Consider the following 10,348-nt stretch of genomic DNA (forward strand, 5'->3'; position numbering starts at 1 on the left):
AGGGTCCAACCCATCCTCCATCTCTCTGATCTCGTCCTCCTCCTCTACTCCGGGGTGTAGCTGATCATGTCCCAGGGCCTGTCGCTCGGCTTTCCTAACCCAAGAGCCGTCGGGGGCCTTCTCAAGCTTCATGCGCCCCAGAGAATGCTCGTCATAAGTGTCATAGATGCTAGGTGCCTCAAACTCTGTCTCTCTACTCAAGTCTACCCCAGCATCCTTGAAGACACGAGTGAGGAAGCGGCCGTAGGGAAGCACTCGTGTGGTGCTCTCACAACAGGACATCATATGCCTCATCATCACATATCCTACATGTATCCGCCTCCCAATGAGAAGTGAGTCGACAAGAAAGGCCTCATAGTAGGAGACCTCGTCCCGATGTCCACCCCGTGGTAATAGGATGGAGCAAATCATATGATGAAGGACTCGGCTAGGCACGGTCAGGCTATGTGCTGAAGGTTTGCCCATCCCATGGGCATCTGCAAGTCCGCACAGCATCTGAATGGCCTCTCTAGGCTCGAACCCGGGGATAGTAGGCCATGCCTTGGCCTTATATACTCTGAGACCAACGGGGGGAATGTCAAGGATGCGACAGATGCTCTCTGGACTCAGCTCAATCTCAACTCCTCGGACAGTAGTCCTAATCGGCCCTCCAAGTCCATAGGTCATCCTGGAGTAGAATGCACGCACTAAGGTCGAAAAAATAGGCTCATAGACCGTCACAACTGGAAGCCATCCCATCCTGATGAAGAGGCCCTCAAACCCGAGACTCTGAAGTTGGAAGAAATTGATGTTTCTCCCTGGAATGACCTTTCTCTTGGCGAAATGAGTCTTGTACCTCTGATAATCCTCAACTGAGCCGAAGAGGGCGGTGTCGTACCTCACCTTTCGGTGAGCCTCGGTCTGCTCGGGCTACTGAGAGGGCTCAGCAGGGCGCTTGCCCTGAGTCCTGGAAGTACCCGTCTCCTTTTGAGGAGCCATCCAAAATCCAAAAATGGAGATATGCTTGGAGAACTGAAGCGAGTAGGCAAAGAGAGAAGACTAACCCCAAGAAGCCCTAGGCACGCGGGAAAGGAGCAAAACCAGAAGATGGCGCGCAAACAGAGAGCAACCCGTCCAGATCCGAAGTCCAAATCCGTCTAGAGATGAAACCCTAGCCTCAAAATCTCGTCAGAAAACACTCCAAAACCTCAAATCGGTCCTAGGAATAACCCAAACTGATCTCTGAAGGCGGGAAGATGAAGGGTCTTGAGGGATGGCAGAAAACAATGGGAAAAACTGATAAGTGGGGGCCTTTTAAATTCCCAGCCCCGACGAACCGGTCGATCGGCTCTTCAACCGGTCGACCACCTGGTCAACGGTCAACGGTTACATTTTCCAATTTTTCTTGCATTTTCTTGTCTCGTGATCCTCCCCCTGCTCTTTTCAGTTGAAATCCCCAATTTTTGATGTCCAATGCCACGGGAATTTTGATTTTTGGTCAAAAATTGACCTATTTTCTAAGGGATTGCTATATGATGCGTATGAGATGAATTTTATGCAATCATAATGCATTTCCAACAAGAATTCATTATAGAAACATCAGATCAAAGAGAAATAACCCCTAGTTGTCTTCTGATATCGGAAAATTGTTCTTCACTTAGAGGATTTGTAAAAATATCGGCAAGTTGATCTTTTGTGCTTACAAATTCAAGTGTAGTGTCACCCTTTTGTGCATGATCTCTAAGAAAATGATGTCTAATTTCGATATGCTTGGTCCTAGAGTGTTGCACGGGATTTTTTGAAATATTTATGGCACTAGTGTTATCACATTTGATAGGAACATGCTCAAAAGACAAGTTAAAATCACTAAGTGTTTGTTTCATCCAAAGGATTTGTGCACAACACAAACCGGCTGCTATGTATTCGGCTTCTGCCGTTGACAAAGCTATCGAATTTTGCTTCTTACTATGCCATGAGACAAGTGAGTGTCCTAAGAAATGACAAGTGTCACTAGTGCTCTTTCTTTCAACTCTACAACCGCCAAAATCGGCATCCGAGAAACCAATCAATTCAAAATTATCACCCTTAGGATACCACAAACCAATATTCATTGTCCCTTTCAAATATCTAAGAATTCTTTTAACGGCACTTAAGTAAGATTCTTTAGGACAAGATTGAAATCTAGCACACAAGCATACACTATACATGATATCGGGTCTACTAGCGGTCAAATAAAGCAAGGATCCTATCATGCCTCTATACATGGTTGAGTCAATAGATTTACCTTTTTCATCCATGTCAAGCTTGATGGATGAGCTCATTGGAGTTTTCATCACCTTGGCTTCTTCCATGTTGAACCTCTTGAGAAGATCCTTTATATACTTTGCTTGATTGATGAAGGTTCCTTCCTTTAGTTGCTTGATTTGAAGTCCAAGGAAGAAATTAAGTTCTCCCATCATGCTCATTTCAAACTCACTATGCATACACTTAGAGAAATCTTCACAAAGAGAGTCATTAGTAGCTCCAAAAATAATATCATCAACATATATTTGAACTAGGAGCATATCCTTGTCTTTGGTTTTTATGAAGAGAGTTGTGTCAATTTTTCCCATTTTAAAACCCTTTTTCAAAAGAAATTTACTTAGTCTTTCATATCAAGCTCTAGGTGCTTGTTTCAAACCATAAAGTGCCTTTTTAAGTTTAAAAACATGGTTTGGAAAGTTGAAGCTTTGAAAACCGGGTGGTTGTTCAACATATACTTCCTCATTTATGAACCCATTTAGAAAAGCACTTTTCACATCCATTTGATATAGAATAAAGTCTTTGAAACATGCAAAAGCAAGCAACATTCTAATTGCTTCCAATCTAGCTACGGGGGCAAAAGTCTCTTCATAGTCTATTCCTTCTTCTTGATTATACCCTTGGGCCACCAATCTTGCCTTATTTCTTACTATGATGCCATTTTCATCCATTTTGTTTCTAAAGACCCATTTAGTTCCAATAATACTTTGATTTGAAGGTCTTGGTACTAGTTCCCATACTTCACTTCTTTCAAATTGATTTAATTCTTCTTGCATAGCAATCATCCAATTTTCATCAACTATAGCATCTTTTATGTTTTTAGGTTCAATTTGAGAGATGAATGCAAGATTATTACAAATATTTCTAAGGGATGATCTAGTTCTTACCCCACTTGATGGATTACCAATGATTTTATCTTGTGGATGGTTGATGACAAACTTCTAATCTTTTGGGAGGTCTTGGCTTGATTCACCTTGCACTTGTTGAGGAGGAGGTAGTGCCAAAGGTGAATCTTCTTTCTTGGGATCCTCTCCACTTTCTTCTTGTTGTCTTTTGTCCTCAATTTGCAATTTTCCCATGGAGGTCTCCAATCCTAAATCATCATCAAAACTTTCTCTTTCTTGAAGAGAATTGTTAGATTCATCAAAAATGACATGGATGGACTCTTCTACAACCATGGTTCTTTTGTTGAAAACTCTAAAAGCTTTACTTGAAGTTGAGTAGCCAAGAAAAATTCCAACATCAGATTTTGCATCAAATTTTTCAAGATTATCTTTGGTGTTTAATATAAAACATTTGCACCCAAAGACTTTGAAATAGCTAATGTTGGGTTTCTTGTTTTTCCAAAGCTCATAGGGAGTTTTCTTAAGAATGGGCATCAACAATATTCTATTTAAAACATAGCAAGAAGTGTTTACCGCTTCGGCCCAAAAATACTTTGGCAAATTGTTTTCATTTAGCATGGTTCTAGCCATTTCTTGAAGAGTTCTATTTTTCCTTTCAACTACCCCATTTTGTTGAGGAGTTCTAGGAGCCGAAAAATTGTGATTGATACCATGCTTATTGCAATATTCCTCAAAGACAAAATTCTCAAATTCTCTCCCATGATCACTTCTAATGCAAGTGATTGAAAAGCCTTTTTCATTTTGAACCTTGTTACAAAATTTTGAAAACTCATAAAAAGCTTCACTCTTTTGACTTAAAAACAAGACTCATGTGTATCTAGAGAAATCATCCACAATGACATAAGCATAAGATTTTCCTCCTAGACTAGGTGTCCTAGAAGGACCAAATAAATCCATGTGTAGCAATTCAAGAGGTCTAGATGTTGAGATGAAATTTTTGTTTTTAAAAGAGTTTTTGATTTGCTTTCCCATTTGACAAGCTTCACAAATTTTGTCTTTTTGAAAATTAATTTTGGGAAGGCCTCTAACGAGTTCATCTTTGTTGAGTTGGGAAATGAGGTCCATGTTAGCATGTCCCAACCTCCTATGTCACAACCAACTTTGATCATGCATGCTTGAAAAACATCTATCATGGCCATCATATTTTGAAATATTTATAGCATATACATTTTCACATCTATGGCCCATGAAGATGGTTTTGTCATTTTGAATATCCTTGATGATACAATGAGATGCTTCAAAAATTACTTTAAAACCTTTGTCACAAAGTTGACTAATGCTCAAAAGATTGTGTTTTAAACCATCTACCAATAAAACACTTTCAATAAGGGAGGATGTACCATTACCTATGTTACCTTGACCAATGATTCTTCCTTTTGCATTGTCTCCAAAGGTGACATATCCTCCTTTTCTCTTTGTAAGGAAAGCAAACTTGGACTCATCCCCGGTCATGTGTCTTGAGCACCCACTATCCAAGAACCACTTGTCCTCCTTTGACCCCTACAAAATAGAATTCAAGTTGGTTTAGGTACCCATGTCTTTTTAGGTCCTTGAGGTTTAGTGACTTTGGATTTTTCAATCCAAACCTTTTTAACCTTAGCATTTGAATTCTTTTGAGCACCATTTCTTAAGGGACATGTACTACTAATGTGCCCTCCTCTTCCACAAAAGTTACAAATAGTGGAAGGACATTCACTTGAGGATTCTTTTACAAAATAGTTTTTAAAATACTTTTGGTTCTTTGAAGATTTGAATCCTAGTCCTTGTTTGTCAAAAACACATTTTTGGCTTGATAAGATCATTTCAAAGGACTTTTGTCCACAAGAGAAAATTGAAAGAGAGGAGGTCAACCATTCATTTTTCTTTTTCAAAATTTCATTTTCATTTCTTAAAATCTCATTCTCTTTTTCAAGATGAGTTTTAGAGATTTCATCAATCGAAAACTTTTCTTTCACTTCCTCAAGTTCTTTTTCAAGTTCTTGAATTCTCTTTTTAAGAGAATTATTTTTCAAACTAAGTTTTTCAAAATCCTCATATAGTTCTTCAAAAATAACATGCATATCTTCATCACTAGAGTTAGAGTTTACCTCATCAAGATCATCTATTGCCATGAAGCACATGTTTGCCACTTCTTTTTCCTTTTCTTCCTCGGAAGATTCTTCACTCTCACTCCAAGTGGCCATCATTGCCTTCTTCATTCTTCTTTTAGCTTCAATTTTGTAGAGAGGACAATCATATTTAATGTGTCCCGGATTTTTGCATTTGAAGCATATCAAATCTCCTTTCTCTTCCCATTTTTCTTTGTCACCATGTGATGAGGATTCCCTTCTTGAGGGATTTCTTCTAGAGGTAAACTTTTTCCCTCTAAACCTTTCACCTCTCATGTACTTGTTTAGCTTTCTTGTGATGAGAGCTAAATCATCATCTTCTTCACTTGGTTTTTCTTCTTCAACATCTTCTTCTTCCTTGGTTGTAGCCTTGAGAGCTATGCTTTTCTTCTTCTTGTCTTCACTCTCTTGTAGTTGCTTTGTCAAACTGATTTCATAAGTCATCAATGACCCTAAGAGTTCTTCCATAGGTAGCTTGGTCAAGTCTTTAGCTTCTTGAATAGCGGTGACCTTTGTATGCCACTTTGAGGGTAGAGACCTCAATATCTTCATCACCTTTTCGTATTCATTTATGACCCTTCCCAATGCTTCAAGGCCATTGACAATTTTAGTGAACCTAGTGATCATCTCAACAATAGTTTCAGTTTCTTTCATTGAAAACAATTCATAGTTATGGACAAGTATATTAATTTTTTACTCTTTCACTTGATTTGTTCCTTCATGAGTTATTTCAAGCAATCTCCAAATTTCCTTAGCAGATTTACATTGGCATATTCTATTATATTCATTCCTATCCATAGCACATTGCAAAGTAAAGACGGCTTTAGCATTTAATTGAAAATTTCTTCTATCAAGCTCATTCCATTCTTTCTTGGGTTTTGGAACCAAAACTCCATCAACTAATTTAGTGGGAAAAGTTGGGTCATCTTCAATGACATCCCATACATCTAAATCAGTTGATTGTAAGAACCAAGTCATTCTAGCTTTCCAATAGGGATAGTCGGTTCCCGTAAAGAATGGAGCTCTATGTTTTGAAAAATTTTCAGTTTGAGATGAGCTTGATGGAATAGCCATTTTCCTCTTAGACGATTAAGTCTTAAGCAAGAGGTCTAGCTCTGATACCAATTGATAAAACAAAGGCTATGAATAATTAAGGAAAATACCCAAAAGGGGGGGTGAATTGGGTTTTTCAAAATCTTTTTCCATACAATAATATATGCACAAAATAAATAAAGGAAATAGATAAAGGTAGAGAATTCAAACTCAGATTTATAGTGGTTCGGCACTCCCTTGCCTACGTCCACTCTCCTGAATCTCCTAACCGAGTGAGGGTTCCACTAACTTGAAGCTACAATCAAGCTTTCAATCGTCTTACACTTGGATTCTGGCTCCAATGGGCTCTTACACAATCTCTTCAAGATTTGTACCACTTGAAGGCTTTCACACTCAGTTTACACAAGGATGAAACTCTCAACCTAGCTTAAGGAAGGCTCAAGTACAAGAGAAAGCTAGGATGAATTGCAAGAGTGCACTAAGAATATGCAATTGATGGTTTAATGCACTAAGAAAGAAGATGAGAGCTTTTTAGATCAAGAACAGGTAGGTAGGCTTTGAATGCAATTGTTCTCTTAGTCATAAATGAAGAGGAGCTCTCAATTTATAGGTTTCTAAGCTCGGGAGACAAAAACAACAAAAAGAAGCCTCGACCGGACGATCAAAGGGTCGACCGGATCACTAGCCATTGGAGCATTTAATGCATAGCAGGTTACCGTTGCCTCGACCGGACTTCGACCGGACCTCGACCGGACTTCGACCGGACCTCGACCGGACCTCGACCGAACAAGGGGTGAGGCTCGACCAGGAAGAGAAAGCTACTAGGAAAGAGAGAGAAGGTTTTTGTGCCTCCCTCGACCAGACCTCGACCGGTTCCCCAACCGGTTGAGCCGGTTGGCCATAGCCTCGACCGGATGAGCCTTTTGGCCTTGAAAACCTATCCATTTTTATTTCTTTCTTTTCCAATACTTAGACAAGGTCCTTAGGTGAGTTAATATGCCAATTTTGAATCAATTTGCCTAAGGTATATTTGATATAACTCGGTTTTTAAAGAAAATAAAGTTTTAAAGAATAAACCGAGTTTTCTAAGATGCATGAAAAGGTATGAACATCCTAAGTGCACTCATGCTATCATCTTACATTCATTTCCTATGATCACAAGTCTTCCAAATGATCTCGATCCCTTATTCGTTTGGTCCTTGATGAATTTTTGAGATTTTGCCTGAGATTCTTAACAATTTAAAACAATTAGTCACTTAACCATGATTTGTTATCATCAAAACCTGATTAGGAGAACCCTTGGGCTAACACATTAGAACCAATTTCAATGGCCATTGAAAGGTGAGTTTATCACTTGGAATGACTTTGAGTTGCCAATATTTGGTAAGCTTTTGGCTTTAGACCATTAGTTATCTCTTACGAGCCATTCAAAGGAAGTCTAAGGTGAATAACCATTGATGAAATTCACTACCATCTGTTTTGTCATTTTAAAGGATTAAAACTGGATTTGCTAAATCCATACCGGTTCGGGAAGCAAGCATCACCATAGTTGCAACCCCAACGCGAGGAGCCTATCCTAAGATTTCCAATTTGCATAAGAGCCAGAGCATAGCTATCCTATCTTTGAGAAACTTGTTTTTACACCCTTTCATTTTAGTCTTTAATGTTAGCTTAGATTAGTTTAAATCTTTCTAAAACATTTACATCTTCTTTTAAAGCTAACATCTAAAAGAAAATCACCTATTTTCCTAATTTGAATATCACTAGTGTTTGCGAAAACCCTTCCTAGTGAACGATCCTAGAACCACTATGCTATAGTAGCTTGGCTACTTTAGTAATAGTATTTAAGGTATAAATTTTGTTGATACGCCTTTAAAGCTAAGCTACCATGAGTCGAATCAAATGGCGCCGTTGCCGGGGAAGGTGCCACAAGCATAGTGAAGCAACCATTAAGGGTAACTTGTGATCGTCATCACAAGTTTGGTGAGTTTTCTTAAGCACCTTTGAGTAGTAATCATATTCATTTAACCCAATTAATTCATTAAGGTCCTTAGTAATTGGTTTTAACCATTTTGTGGCAAGTTTACATGTTTTTATCAGCTTATGAATCAATTCAAGCATGCCAAATGATGGAAGAGCTACTTGGACAAGTTATGGCAAAGCTTTTGGAAGCTCAAATTCATGAAGAACCAAGCTTTGGAGCTCCATAGCCCTTTGCCAAAGTCGTTCAAAGTATGCAAGGAAAGAACAATGGAGAAGAGGAAAGCAAAGTGAAAAAATCAGAGGACAGCAGCTGCAGTCTTCTTTCGCACTTATGGAGCACTTCTCGAAGTCCATTTTTTACATGCTATATACCATTTCAAAGCTCTGGAAGTCAAAAATCCAACGCTTCACCGTGTACGATTTGGAGTTGAAATGAGGAAGATATGGCCTTCAGAAGCCAACTGCTCCAGGTTATGCGAAAATTTCGCATAACACCTTCAAAATTCGCATAACCCATGCGTGTTGCGAATTTTCCTCTGCTTTTGCCGACTCCACTTTAGATATTTTCCTTTGTATTTTGTGATGTAATTTCCTTTCTTATCCTTGTAACTAACCAATCACAAGCTTTTGCTTTTGTAAAGACTATATAAGAGGTGGAAATCACCTCTTGAAGAAATAGACGCATATATACAGAGACGGAGCCTTGCTCTGTTTTTCTCTCTTCTCCTGTTCTTCCCCATTTCTATTTTCTTAGTAGCCAAACAGCCTCTGAGGGCTTTTCCTTAGAGGATGATTGGCTAAAACTTTTAGTTTCTCAAATTATGGATGTTATGTGATGGTTTGGATGCAATCCCATGGAAATTTCTCGCACCCGAAAGGTAAGGTAGTCGTTTTTCATTAAAGGTTCATTAATGCAAAGTTTGGTTTTTATTTCCTTTGGACAACTTCCAACGGCCAATACTTGATAAGCTTTTGGATTTCTATCCATTAGTTATCTCCTACGAGCTATTGGAAGGTGAGGTTTTCAATTCCAAGTTTTGCATTAATCCGTTAGAACCAATTTCAATGGCCATTGAAAGGTGAGTTTATCACTTGGAATGACTTTGAGTTGCCAATATTTGGTAAGCTTTTGGCTTTAGACCATTAGTTATCTCTTACGAGCCATTCAAAGGAAGTCTAAGGTGAATAACCATTGATGAAATTCACTACCATCTGTTTTGCCATTTTAAAGGATTAAAACTTGATTTGCTAAATCCATACCGGTTCGGGAAGCAAGCATCACCATAGTTGCAACCCCAACGCAAGGAGCCTATCCTGAGATTTCCAAGTTGCATAAGAGCCAGAGCATAGCTATCCTATCTTTGAGAAACTTGTTTTTACACCCTTTCATTTTAGTCTTTAATGTTAGCTTAAATTAGTTTAAATCTTTCTAAAACATTTACATCTTCTTTTAAAGCTAACATCCACAAGAAAATCACCTATTTTCCTAATTTAAATATCACTTGTGTTTGCGAAAACTCTTCCCAGTGAACGATCCTAGAACCACTATGCTATAGTAGCTTGGCTACTTTAGTAATAGTATTCAAGGTATAAATTTTGTTGATACGCCTTTAAAGCTAAGCTACCATGAGTCGAATCAGTAAGGTAATGTCAAGGCTGTTTTTATGAGGTAATGTTGGAAATTTAGTTTGTATGCTTGCATTTTCATTATTGTACCCTATTTTATTTTTCTTTTGATACACTTGGAATATAGAATATAAAAGATATATAAGTTAAATCTATGTTTAGCATATGGGTTTAGGGTTTGAATGCAGATTCTATTCAAATGGATTTCACCTAGCTTCAATGTCAATACATGTAAGATGCCTCTAGAATATGCATATGATGTATGCCAAATACTATGTAAAATCTCTCTCTTTCTCTTTCTCTTTCTCTTTTGATTTCTATTTCTCTAGTAATTTCTTGCAGTGTTTGTTTCTCATGTTTCCTTATAATTATATTTCCTAACCGATCAAGTAT

Source organism: Vitis vinifera, chromosome 17 (assembly GCF_030704535.1).
Source record: "Vitis vinifera cultivar Pinot Noir 40024 chromosome 17, ASM3070453v1".
In the NCBI taxonomy this organism is placed as follows: Eukaryota; Viridiplantae; Streptophyta; class Magnoliopsida; order Vitales; family Vitaceae; genus Vitis; species Vitis vinifera.